This window comes from Limulus polyphemus, unplaced genomic scaffold (genome assembly GCF_000517525.1).
Source record: "Limulus polyphemus unplaced genomic scaffold, Limulus_polyphemus-2.1.2 Scaffold3485, whole genome shotgun sequence".
NCBI lineage: Eukaryota > Metazoa > Arthropoda > Merostomata > Xiphosura > Limulidae > Limulus > Limulus polyphemus.
In genome coordinates, this window is record NW_013669095.1 from 95,028 (window position 1) to 108,313 (window position 13,286).

Consider the following 13,286-nt stretch of genomic DNA (forward strand, 5'->3'; position numbering starts at 1 on the left):
ACGAATAATTGTATGGCAACGTGAAGACAAGTTGTAATATTTTGTAACGATAATTGTATGGCAACGTGAGAATAAGGTGTAATTATTTGTAACGATAAATTGTAAGGCAACGTGAGGACAAGTTGTAATATTTTGTAACGATAATTTGTATGGCAACGTGAAGACAAGTTATAATATTTTGTAACGATAAATTGTAAGGCAACGTGAGGACAAGTTGTAATATTTTGTAACGATAATTTGTATGGCAACGTGAAGACAAGTTGTAATATTTTGTATAAAGCAAAAGGGCTCAGGTATAAAATAATAAGTTGTACAACTTATTCGCTTTTGTTTTATATATTCTCTGATAACGTTTAATAAATTCTTTACTCGTCATTATTTGTTCTTTTAAGTGATTCCCGTATGTATATGCACAATATTTCACATTATTGAATATATGAAGAGGTAAAGTACTAAGTCCCGAAAAGTGTATTCTTCTAAAATATTATGATTTTAAAAACACTAGAAATCACTTAAAATAGAATCTATATAAATATAATAGTACTGTCTCTTGTATGTCCATGTAACTACTTCGCAGGGTGTGGATGGACCTTCAGTAAAATTTGCATAGAGATTCATTAGGTCCATGCAGGGGGGGGGGTAGATACAAGTTTTTAGTTTTGCATTTTGCGGTTTTTATGTGCAAATTTTGCATGAAGGGTCAAGTACTCCAGCTAGTTCGTAATATTATATCAAAGATGAAATGTAACTATTGTTCATTTTCTCCTTTCAGTTCATTGTTATGTAAATCAGGTATCCGATGATCAATCTTGTAATCTGAAATGTAATGATTGGTCATTCAGTCTATTCTTGTAAATAAACATTTACTAAATATGACATTTGATCTCAGTATGAAGTATGATCACCACGAAAACAAGGGTAATGTGGTGGCAATTTTATTTGTTTAAGATCAAAATGTTCATAAGGTACTGAGAAATCCAAAACACGTCTACAGATGAAAGTTGAGACCTCTCAGTTCAATCAAACCGTACGTATTTTATAGTGATTGTGTCAACTAGCATAGCACGACTGATGCTTGCATTAGCATCCCGCAGACTGAAGTTTGGAACAGTTGTACTAACGTATGGCACCATAAAACTCATAATGGGGTCTCTATAATTGTGTCAACTAGCATAGCTCGACTGATGCTTGCATTAGCATCCCGCAGACTGAAGTTTGGAACATTTGTACTAACGTATGGCACCATAAAACTCATAATGGGGTCTCTATAATTGTGTCAACTAGCATAGCTCGACTGATGCTTGCATTAGCATCCGGCAGACTGAATTTTGGAACATTTGTACTAACGTATGGCACCATAAAACTCATAATGGGGTCTCTATAATTGTGTCAACTAGCATAGCACGACTGATGCTTGCATTAGCATGCCGCAGGCTGAAGTTTGGAACAGTTGTACTAACGTATGGCACCATAAAACTCATAATGGGGTCTCTATAATTGTGTCATTAATAGAACTATTCTACAGGTTGCAGATATTGGTACATAACCAATGTTTATTCCTGCCCACATAACATTTTCATAATTGCCATATGGGTAAAGTTCCTGTATAAAACTGAGTTGGGTCTTCTTCTATACATGTATACGTCAGTTATCTGGCTTCTGGGTGAAACTCGACCCATGTGTACAAAATAAATATATTGTTCCACATATCGTGTTTTTAGTACCATTTCATGCCTGCTGTCTCGTGCGTGCTGTGAACCGAAAGGCACCTCGTGGGGTAACTGGCATACAGGACGACCTTGAGAAGCCAATTTCTAACTGTTTGTTGGCTGAGCGGTTTTTGCTATTAATATTTGACGAAGTCCCGGAGTAGACAACCAGCGATTAGAATCTACACATACTGATCGTTTGATTGTTCGTTAAATGGTGTGCAACTTTATCAAGACGTCCGACTAACTGTAAGTACCATTTTGTTTAGGATAGAATACCACATTCTACGAACGAGAGTATGAAGGCAGTCTGCTGTGATTGACCCATGGTCATTCTTCACATTATTATGACATTTTGAGGCCTAGCCATGATTTATGAACAGCATGGAACATTTTTTACTCTGTGATGTGTTCTAAAGTGGCATCTGTATAAGATCACTGCATTAACTGAATAAATTATATATTTCAGATATTATCAGTAAACGCATGATTTGCATGACAGAATACCGAGGTTCTGAGTATCCATCAGTTGCCACGAATATACAGAAAACATTTAATCTTTTTTCACTGAAAACGAATGCAAATACGGATGAACACTTGTTAACATAATAATGTGTTTCATTATTGGAATTGATACAAAACTTTTCATATGTGTGCAATGAGACAACTTATGTTAGTTTTCAGTAACGGAAACGATAAGTTTAGTACGAATAACATGAAAATCGAAACAAAAATTTAAAGTACGAACAGTCATAGTATTTAACATGATATTTCCTGTTGGAATATTGGAAATATACGCACTTGTAGCATTCGTTACGCAAGTTGTCTATATAGTAGTTTAAAGTGGTAAAGTTTGCATTATAATAAGTAAAGAAGTCTAAAAAATACCCAATTTTCTTTCCTCTTTATGACCGAAATCACAGTCTTGGAACTGTAGTTGTGAAAGAGGGCATTTAGTGTGAGATTTTACATATTAAACTTAGGACACGCCGTAAAAGTTTAGGTGGTAAGGCTTTCTGTTCAATCAAAATGGGTTAAAAAAAAAGAGAGAATAAACAACAGGCTACTAAAATGGTAGATGAACATCAAATATTATCTAACGCTGTTTCCTGAAGTAGGTTCCTGTTCCAGATAATATGATAGTTCCAAAAGGAAGAAAAATTCAAAAACATACACACGGTCTCTAAGAACACGTTGGTTTAGATTATAAAAAAAATATATGAAAGGTTTCCAAGACGCCAGAAACTGTATTTGGCATCTTGCCAAGTCTGTCACGATTATTATTTTTTATTATCATTTTATCCCTGGAAGAATAAGATGAAAGACATTTTTCCTTAATCTCTTTTGTACATATAAATCTGACACCCCTTTCTGATGGAAAAACTAGCTTTCGGTAATGGCTTGAAGCTTTATAATCAGAATTAGTACTACATGGACTTAACGATTTATAAATTCCTGCTTAGACATGCCTTCTACTATTACACTGCAGACTGTAATCCTTTCCTATATTCCACGTCTCGCTAAGAAGTATTAAGGAAAATTAAACTTTTATGTCTTGATTAATGGTTAGCACGACGATTTAACTTGACAGGCTAAAAGATAAGTAATAAAACGACACAAAATGAACTTGTTTAGAGACTGTAAATCTGTGAAAATGAGTATTGTAATGAAACTAATTAACATATTCTGTTGGTTTAACAGAATAGCGAGAAATGAATAAAGCAGTCGAGTAGTTCATTGTTCCCTTCTGTAGGAGGCAGAATATACTTACTTCGTGTTTATATGTTATTAGCAAAGCCACATTGGGTTAGTTGCTGTGTCCATTGCAGAAAATAGAACCCCGGATTTCAGCTTTGTAAGTCATTAGATTTACCGCTGTACCACCGGGGAGGACTAAAGATTATGAATTATGGGAAGTTCGTGTAGAATTTTGGACGTTTTTCTGATTTGAATAAACGGTGATGGATGAAAGAGTTGTGCGTTTGCTTTTCTACTACCAACTTAGGTGATGAAGAGTTTTTAAAACATTCAAAGTCTGATTGATTGTGTTAGAGCTATTTGATGGTTCAATGTATGTACGATTACACCGCCAAGTAGTTCTAACGTAATCAGACAGACTTTGAATGTATAATACATATAAAAAGGCAGTACTCAAACACTAGCTTTTATACTCTAGTAACAGTATTCATTCCACAGTGCATCTGATACTCATTCAGTTTCCATATTCAAAAGTCGAAATATTCAGTGTTGTGCTCACTAGATATAATTAGGCGCACTTACAAAAAGTAACTATTAATACTAAGCTTATCAATGACTATTTGTAATCCAACAACTTTGAGTAAATTAAATAACCTGCTTTGCATATCTTTTTTTTTGTTTGTTTGCTATCAAACGAACTCTAACTTATGATTTCTTGTCAAGCCTTCTTTAAGCATTACAAGGCTTATCTCGGTTACTCAAACTAATGGACTGAATTCCTAACTTACGTTTGGAGTTATTATTTCACCTGAATTAATAATAACACTAAAAACTATGTCTTGGACATAATATCTGAGATCGAGTCTAATAGATGAACGTTTGAAATATGCAAGTACTATATATCTCTCTTCTGTAGTATATTTCATGTTGCAGGTTAGCTAACCCGCAGCCTGTAATGTCTAGGGCCAAGACTAATAGGTGAACGGTTGTCGTAAACAGATATCTCTATCTCTCTTCTATAGTATATATCTTATGTTCAATATTAGTAGAGTTCTAATTTCAAGGTCATTATAAAATTCAGCCCTAGTTTTACTTCATGTAGCAGAATCTGATCATGGAAACTACTATTTCATGCGATAATTGTATTTGTACTATTTTATGTTTATATATGTGGAATTGCTCTACGATTGTAACATGGAGCAAAGATACTTTTTGTACATGTGGTTCGGTTTGTTTCTGGTATTCGCGTAAAGCTACTTTAAGAGCTGTTTGTTCTGACTGTCCCTAATTTGATGGTTGTTTTTTCAATCGCAATGGGTTGTTTGGACTATCCACCGTGGAGAATCGAATCCCGAATTTTAGTGTTTTTGCCCTCCGCCAACTCTGGAGCTACTCTAGTCGAATAATTAGATTTGTTCTTCACTCTAATAACGCACTCACAGCCCCAAAGTTCAGAGCGTGACGTTTTTGAAACAACGAGACGCAAACAATGAACCATCGTTTACAAATTCAGACACGCTAATCACAAAGTCAAATACACCCCCCGAATACTTGTGATCCAGTTTTCTGATTAATCAATAAAGAAAGCGAACTGTAAACACCGTTTTAGCATTTTCAAGCAGATTCGTTGCTGTCTTGAAAGCCCCCCCCCCCCCAGTGGCACAGCGGTATATCTGCGGACTTACAACGCTAGAATCCGGGTTTCGATAACCGTGGTGGGCAGAGCACATATATCCCATTGTGTAGCTTTGTGCTTAATTACAAACAACGAACAAAGTCTTGAAAGGCTTTCTGTGCATTCATATTTCATTTAGTACTTGCTAATCATGCGTGAATCATCTTTATTTTCAGTTAAGTTACTATTAATTCTTTTTTTTATAAACACTTTTTCTTTTATGTTCATTTCAATACAGTTTATCCTTTTCATTCTACGTCACACCCATGACGCAATAATTTCATACAATTCTAAGATCAGCCTTTTACCAGTCAAGTCTTCAACAATAACTTGTTTTTGTTAAATTTCAACTTTACAAGTGTATTTAATTTAATTTCTTATAAGTAACAAACTACCACACTTATTATTTCTTATACTATTTATGATCAATAACTTCAGATCAAAGATATCTATTTATATAGATCAGAACTAAAAGGTAACCCAGTAATTAATATATCTAGTTTAATATGCAGGTATGTCAGGAGCCCGGCATGGCTAGGTGGTTGGGGTGCTTGATTCGCAAACATGCTCGCCCTTTCAGCCGTGAGGGCATTATAAGGTGACGGTCAATCCCACTATTCGTTCATAAAAGAGTAGCCCAGGATTTAGCGGTGGGTGGTGATAACTAGCTGCCTTCCCTCTAGTCTTACACTGCTAAATTAGGGACGGCTAGCGCAGATAGTCCTTGTGTAGCTTTGCGAGAAATTCAAAAAACAAACAAACAGGTATATCAGGAATCTGCAATAAGATACAACCAAAACTTGTAGTGATTAAAGTGTATTTATTCGTCAGGTGGGTAACTTCGCTGTCATCGATATTTTCGGCAGTAAACCCAATACTATCTCATAAGGTACAACCAGCTTAGGAAATTTAGATTAGTTCTAAATACTTATACTAAACTAAAAATAATCCTCGTAATATACACAGATACATAACAAACGAAAAATAATAAGAACAAATACATTATGTATATTACACATTTGAACCACGCAATTAATGAAACTAATATTGAATAAAGAATGGAATACAACTTATATTCTTGATTCTCCAATTATTATTAAGACCAAAGGACTGTGTACTTAATTTATTCTTGTATTAACATAATGTTCCATCTCGATTGCTTAGCGTCACATTTCCCTAAAAATAAGATAGCAGAAAATTATAAGAAGTGATGAACACAACAATTAGATATTTAGAGACCAACCACTAGAGGAATTATACATCATCTAAGGAATACACCAATTATGTTTTTAGAGACCAACCATTAGAGGGACTATATATATATCATCTAAGGAATACACCAATTATGTGCTTAGAGACCAACTATTAGAGGGACTATATATCATCTAAGTAATACACCAATTATGTGTTTACAGACCAACCATTAGAGGGACTATATATCATCTAAGGAATATATCAGTTGTGTGTTTACAGACCAGCCAGTAGAGGGACTATATATCATCTAAGGAATACACCAATTATGTGTTTAGAGACCAACCATTAGAGGGACTATATATCATCTAAGTAATACACCAATTATGTGTTTACAGACCAGCCATTAGAGGGACTATATATCATCTAAGGAATACACCAATTATGTGTTTACAGACCAACCATTAGAGGGACTATATATCATCTAAGGAATACACCAATTATGTGTTTACAGACCAGCCAGTAGAGGGACTATATATCATCTAAGGATTACACCAATTATGTGTTTACAGACCAACCAGTAGAGAGACTATATATCATCTAAGGAATATATCAGTTGTGTGTTTACAGACCAACCAGTAGAAGACTATATCTGTGAATAATGCATGAACTATGTGTTTAGAGATCAAACTTTACAAGAACTAAACCAACCGCTAGAGATTTAAAGACCAATTAGCAGAAGGACTATGTACTAAAAGGAATATATGAATGTGTGTGTGTGTAATAAACATAATTAGATTTTAGAGACTAACAAGTATGTATTTAAATGCCAAAACTGCATATAATTCAGTTTTAAACAGACGCGTTTTTACAAAAACTGCATATAATTCAGTTTTAAACAGACGCGTTTTTACAAAAACTGCATAGTTCAGTTTTAAACAGACGCGTTTTTACAAAAACTGAATATAATTCAGTTTTAAACAGACGCGTTTGTACAAAAACTGCATAGTTCAGTTTTAAACAGACGCGTTTTTACAAAAACTGCATAGTTTAGTTTTAAACAGATACGTTTTTATATTCTATGATGTGATTTCCTGAGCTCTATTTTGTTCCCGCGTTAAGATTGTCGTTTTTGTTTTCACTGATATTTAGAATATAAACTGTCTCGGAAGGGTTTAACTGCATTATCTATTGCCCCGATTTTCAACAGTAGATTCAATGATTCAGGACCGTGACGTTCGTTCTCTTTCATCATTTTAATGTTGCAGTTCAGTCAGATGGCATTTGAATAATGGCTAATTTTTCTCGGTTATATTATATCTGTGGTAATGAATTATCGTGATGTTTTAAAAACAATTCTGCCTTAGCTCATGAAGAACTTAAATGACGCATTTAATTCAGCTAAGAACAGTCACATTTTATTATCTAAATAGACCATGTTTTATGAGCCTTATTCCATTCTGTTTATCCCACTTTTCAGAGTAAGCAATCAAATGAATGATTTACGTATACGGTTTTATGATTTTTCTAAACTTTAGGTCATCAGCATTTTTTCCATTGAAAAATTTGATATAAAATATTCGCATCTGTGAAGAAACAATTCGTGATTTTCCTGATAAATCTTATTACACAGCGATCACCAAAATTAAAGTTATTATATAAATTTTTTTATTTGGCATGATTTATCTCAGAAATTTTATATGACCTGTCATTAATAGTAGTTCCTGTTACTTAGCATTTTTCCATGCATTATAAACCATTTAGCCTAACTTATTATAAAAACATTGAAACTTAGATATTTCTGACTTTACTTACAGAAATACATCCTTTATTTGCTAGCACTCATTAACTGCTATCATGGTTAATAGTCTATACGATCAGCTACGTCTAATTACTAATTGTTGTTATCATTGTTGTAGTTTTTAGCTTTAAGAAACGCAATGGTATATCTAAGCTCTGTCCATCGCAGGGAATCGAACCCTGTATTTTAGCAATGTAAGTCCGTAAACTTACAACTGACCCACCGGGGTACAATTATTAATTTGTTATCTACTTTCATTACTAATCTATTCAAATCCTACATTTAAACAACTGATCTGCTGCCATATTTAGAGAAGTCCAAAGAAGGACTGTATGCAGTGGCAGTGGTCCAGCTTCGATTCTAGGTCTTCTTTTTAGAAAGAAGACTGTTGTGCTATCTATTTCTCCAGAAACTTCACACTTAGAACTTGAAGCAACTATTTAAATGTCCTACGTTGGTTGTGTTTTCAGCTTTTTGGATGCGGAAGTCTTTTATTTCTCGTGTGTATCGCATGTATCAGTAGGATATTTCAACCTTTGAAGTCTCTTTAGTTTTCTGGGTTAGATTAGAAACTATTTACTTTTCTTGCAAGCTTCAGGATATGTTTTTTTTAATTTATTGGTTATAATATTCATTTCTAAGTTTGTTTTCACGAACTGTTATAGTTTTATCTTTTTAAGTATAATTTTCGGAGTATGTTTTCAAAGTAGAGGTCCCCTAAGTACCTGGCCGAGTTTTTGAAGGTTTCAAAAAAATGTTGACAGCAGAACTACAAATATTACTGAAATAAGTCTCCGAGTTCCAGAAACTTACCTAAAAGAAGATTTTAAAGAAATCGTTAAATAGTTGAAGTAAAACTATATACCCAAAGAAGAAAATATGATTCCCAGAAAACTAATAAACGAAATAAATTTGTTGAGATTAGTTCTCACGAAATCCCTTAAAACGATAGCATCTAATACTTTGTACTCTGTAAAAAAGAAATGAAAAACTGGAAACTAATAATTAAAGATATAAGATTAAAAATAAAAATACCTCAAAATTAAAGTAGACAACAATCAACGTATGTTTGTGTTACAAATCAGATATTCGTTTGAGCTGACGGTTGTATGACCTAAGAACTTATTAGATCGTAGTAGATTAATCATGATCACTGATTCTATTATAAAACGTAGCTTTGGTCTGTATCATTGAACGTGTCGTGGTTGATTATATTTCTTTGGGAATAGTTTTAGTTTTGTTTCTGGCGACACGTTGTCTGTAATCTTGTAGACTTGAGTTAACGATAGAATAAAATGCTTTATAATCTGTAAAAAAGAAAAGAGGGAAAGCTAATCAATTAAAGTTAAGACTAAAAATAAGAACACCCCAAATTAAGGTAGACGGTAATCAGTGTGTGTTTGTGCTACAAATCAGATATTCGATCGAGCTGACGGTTGTATGATAAATAAGAACTTATTAGATCATAGTTGATTAGTCACGATCACTAATGTTTTAAATCGGAGCTTTGGTCTGCATCATTGAGTGTGTTGTGGTTGGTTAGATTGCTTTGTCAGTAGTTTTGGTTTTGTTTATAGCGACACATTGCCTGTAGTCTTATAGCCTTGACTTAAAGCCTCATTCATGTTTATTAGGTGGTATTCTTTCATTATACAGTCTTAAATTAATATATTTTCATTATATAGAAATTAACATATTTTTACTAGCAAAGAATCCGTGCTGCTAGTGGTATTTTTTCCGTTGGCATTACGGGGAAGGCAGGACGGTGTGCTTGTGCGTTATTCGCCATGCAAGTCTGTTGACTACAAATGTTCAGAGCTCGGGAAGTAATCAACTCCTGGCTTCGTTCTATAAAAGTATTTATCCAATAGTGTTGTTTTATTATGCCGTTATAAAAGTAGAATGTTAGAAGGTGCCAACATCACATCTCAGCTTGAGAGATCATGCGCACAGCCGCCCTGTAACGTGTTGACCGATAGCAACGGAGCGGAATTTTTTAATTTAGTTATGACGCAAGTCTACGTTATTGAGACCCAACTGTAACATTTCACTGTGACATAGTTAAGTAGCTTTCTGCATTACTGGTGTCATCTTATGCGATCAATACACTAACAAGAGCATGTGCAAGTTTTCACACATATAAAAACTATGCGTGTGTGTGTGCGTGTGTACCCAAGCTGTTTTGATTTCTGAATAGTCGAAAGTTCATGACATTGTGCAACATGTTTAACTATGACAAATTGCAAGTGAAAAAGCAATAAATGTTAATTTATCCTATTAATCAATCTAAAGTGCAAAAAACTAATTAGAAAAACGCGATTTTCAAATATCGACCATATCTGAAAGTCGTTTTATTATTATTATTATTATTTCTTATTAATATTCGCTGTCATTAGTGTACTTTAACCATTCTAACCCAATATTTCTGTTCATTAACTTGTCTGAACCTATTTTATGTGTTTGAGTTTATTATAAAAGTATTTATCTAGCAGTTCAAAATATTATCACGGTATAATTATAGGTGCCAATATCGTACCTCAGCTTCGAAATTCAAGATCACGTACACAATCTTGTAACATATTCCCAGATAGAGATTATTTGACACTTAGAATTTGGCTTCATTTACTTGTCTGAACTTGCTTTGTGTTTGAGTTTATTACAAAAGTATTTATTTAGCAGCTATCTCTATTATCACAGTATAATTATAGGAGGTTCCAACATCATACCTCAGTTTCGAAATTCAAGATCACGTGTACAATCCTGTAACGTATTCACCAATAGCGATAGTTTGACACCTGGATTTTAGATTTATTAATCTGTCTGAAACTGTTTTTTAAGTAGGTTTATTAACCATTCTGAAACTATTTTGTCTGGAGATTTATTAACCGGTATGAACATGTTACATAGTGAGTTTATTAACCAGTTTGTACCTGTTTTGTAAGTGGGTTTATTAATCAGCCTGAATTTGTTTTATATTTGGTTTATTAAGCGGTCTAATTTGTATGTGTGCTTGAGTTTAATAACCTGTCTGAACATGTTTTGTATTTCAGTAATTAACAAGTCTGAAACCTATTAGTACATTAACTTATAAAGTGTAGGCTGTAATATATTTTTCATCATATATATTAATTTCCCTTATGTTTTCATCACAACATTTATGCTAACATGTTAATATTAAACATATTAAACAGGTCATCCGATTAGTAATGTATGACAGTTCTAGTACTTACTAATAGAGGCATTTTTTGTTGACGCAAATGAGCTATCTGTTTTTGACCTTGAGCCGATACCACAAGGAAGATCTCTTGATACTGTTACCGAAAGAGGGCTACTGAAACATAAAATCGTATTTATAAAAGAACAGTAACAAGCCAGCAGTACATTTTGAGAGAACTTAACTCTTGGTACTAGCGTAATTCCAGATACAACATAACAAAGAAAATGCTGTAATACCAAATTGACCTAATTGATTACATGTTTTTAATTTTTAATTCCTAAACATAAAGCAACGGAATACTCCCCGCTCCCATCACCAATTAACACGAATCATGCTCGAAATTCAAATTCCACACATAGTTTTATTATTATACACACGTTCTAGCAGTGATTTAAGTTTAGAGTTTTGTTTATAAACTACAACAAATTTTTCTACTGGACAATCTTCTTTTTGTAAGCTTGCTTATTATACCGAGTATCGAACCCTGATATTTAGGTTTATAAACTCATCCTTATAGCCGAACCACGAGCTATCAGCGGAGTTTGCTTAAACAGTAAACCTTACATATATTTTATGTATCAGCTAACAAGTGGTTACATCTCAGCTGATTATCTGAAAATCATCCGGGTACTTTTATTTAAAACGTGATAAAGTCAGCATTATGAAACTAATAACAATTATGATTTATCAGAAATCAAAATCTACTCTTAATCTATGTGTCACCTTTTTTCAAGTGATTCTTTGCTGAGCTCTCTTTTTCCTTTTATGTGCGATTAAGGCAAATTACATGAGAAAGAAGTTAACAAATCACATAAACTCTAATTCATTTTCATACAGCTAGAAGAATGCGTCTTGGCCACAATTTATTATTGCTTATAACCAATCAGGTACGTTTGGTACGTTGTCTGTAACGGCAACTCTGAAACACTGCTAGAGTCAGAGCCTGCCGATTTAGTGTGTGTATGTGTGTGTGTGTGTATTACATATCAAAATGTTTGCTTCATTCTTACATATTCTCGAACTCAGATTGTTAAAATCCATTGAATCCCGTAACGCTTTAAATGAAGTGGAAGAATCGTTAAAATCGATTTCAAATATTATTATTGAAGAAGTTAGTTTGACACCTAGTAGACAATTTATAATTTACAGCCCTGAAAGCAGCTTAAAGATTGAAAATAAATTATGTTATTTTCTGTTCAAAATACAACTTATTTTTTTTTTTACGATTGCTAGGAAAATATCGCATCCACGTATGACGAGTAAAGTAGACAAAAGTTGAAATCAGCTTATTCAATTGATGATTACCAGAAATATATCAGAGTTTAAATATTAGAGTTGTGGATACAAGAACTGTCGATGTATTTTTTGTGGAACTTTGTATAACTGCTGTGAGAGTTTAATATTCGATAACTAACACTAGGAAGCTCTATTCCAAAGGCTATAGTGGTTTTATAGTTTATATATTTATGAAGACCAACGGTAGCTCAACAGTAAGCTTCAAGCCTTATAACGTAAAATATAGCTGTTTGATACCCGCGGCGAACACAGCACAGATAGGCCATTGTACATTTTTGTGTTAAGACGAATTTGTACATAATTTGCTTCCCCTTAACTCAACGTCAAGTATAGTGGCTTATAATACTCAAATTCAAGGTTCGATCCCTGCGAGTGTCATAGCTCAATTAGCCCATTGTGCAGCTTTGTACTTAAAACATACAAACAAACATGCTTTTTGTACGAGATAATCCTCATGATATAAACATATAGTTAAGATGATGTATGTGCTCAAATCGTTTTATTTACTACTAGCCAAATTACCCGTTCTCTGCATAGGTGTCCAGATTACTTGAAATAGGTATTTAAAAACAAAGATATTTTTTAAGAACATTTATTTAATAAATTCAGTTTTGATAACATTTTAACTTTTATCTAAACCTGTGATTTTCAAACAAAAAATCACACAATTTAAATTAAAGCTTCTTGATATACCTTCTT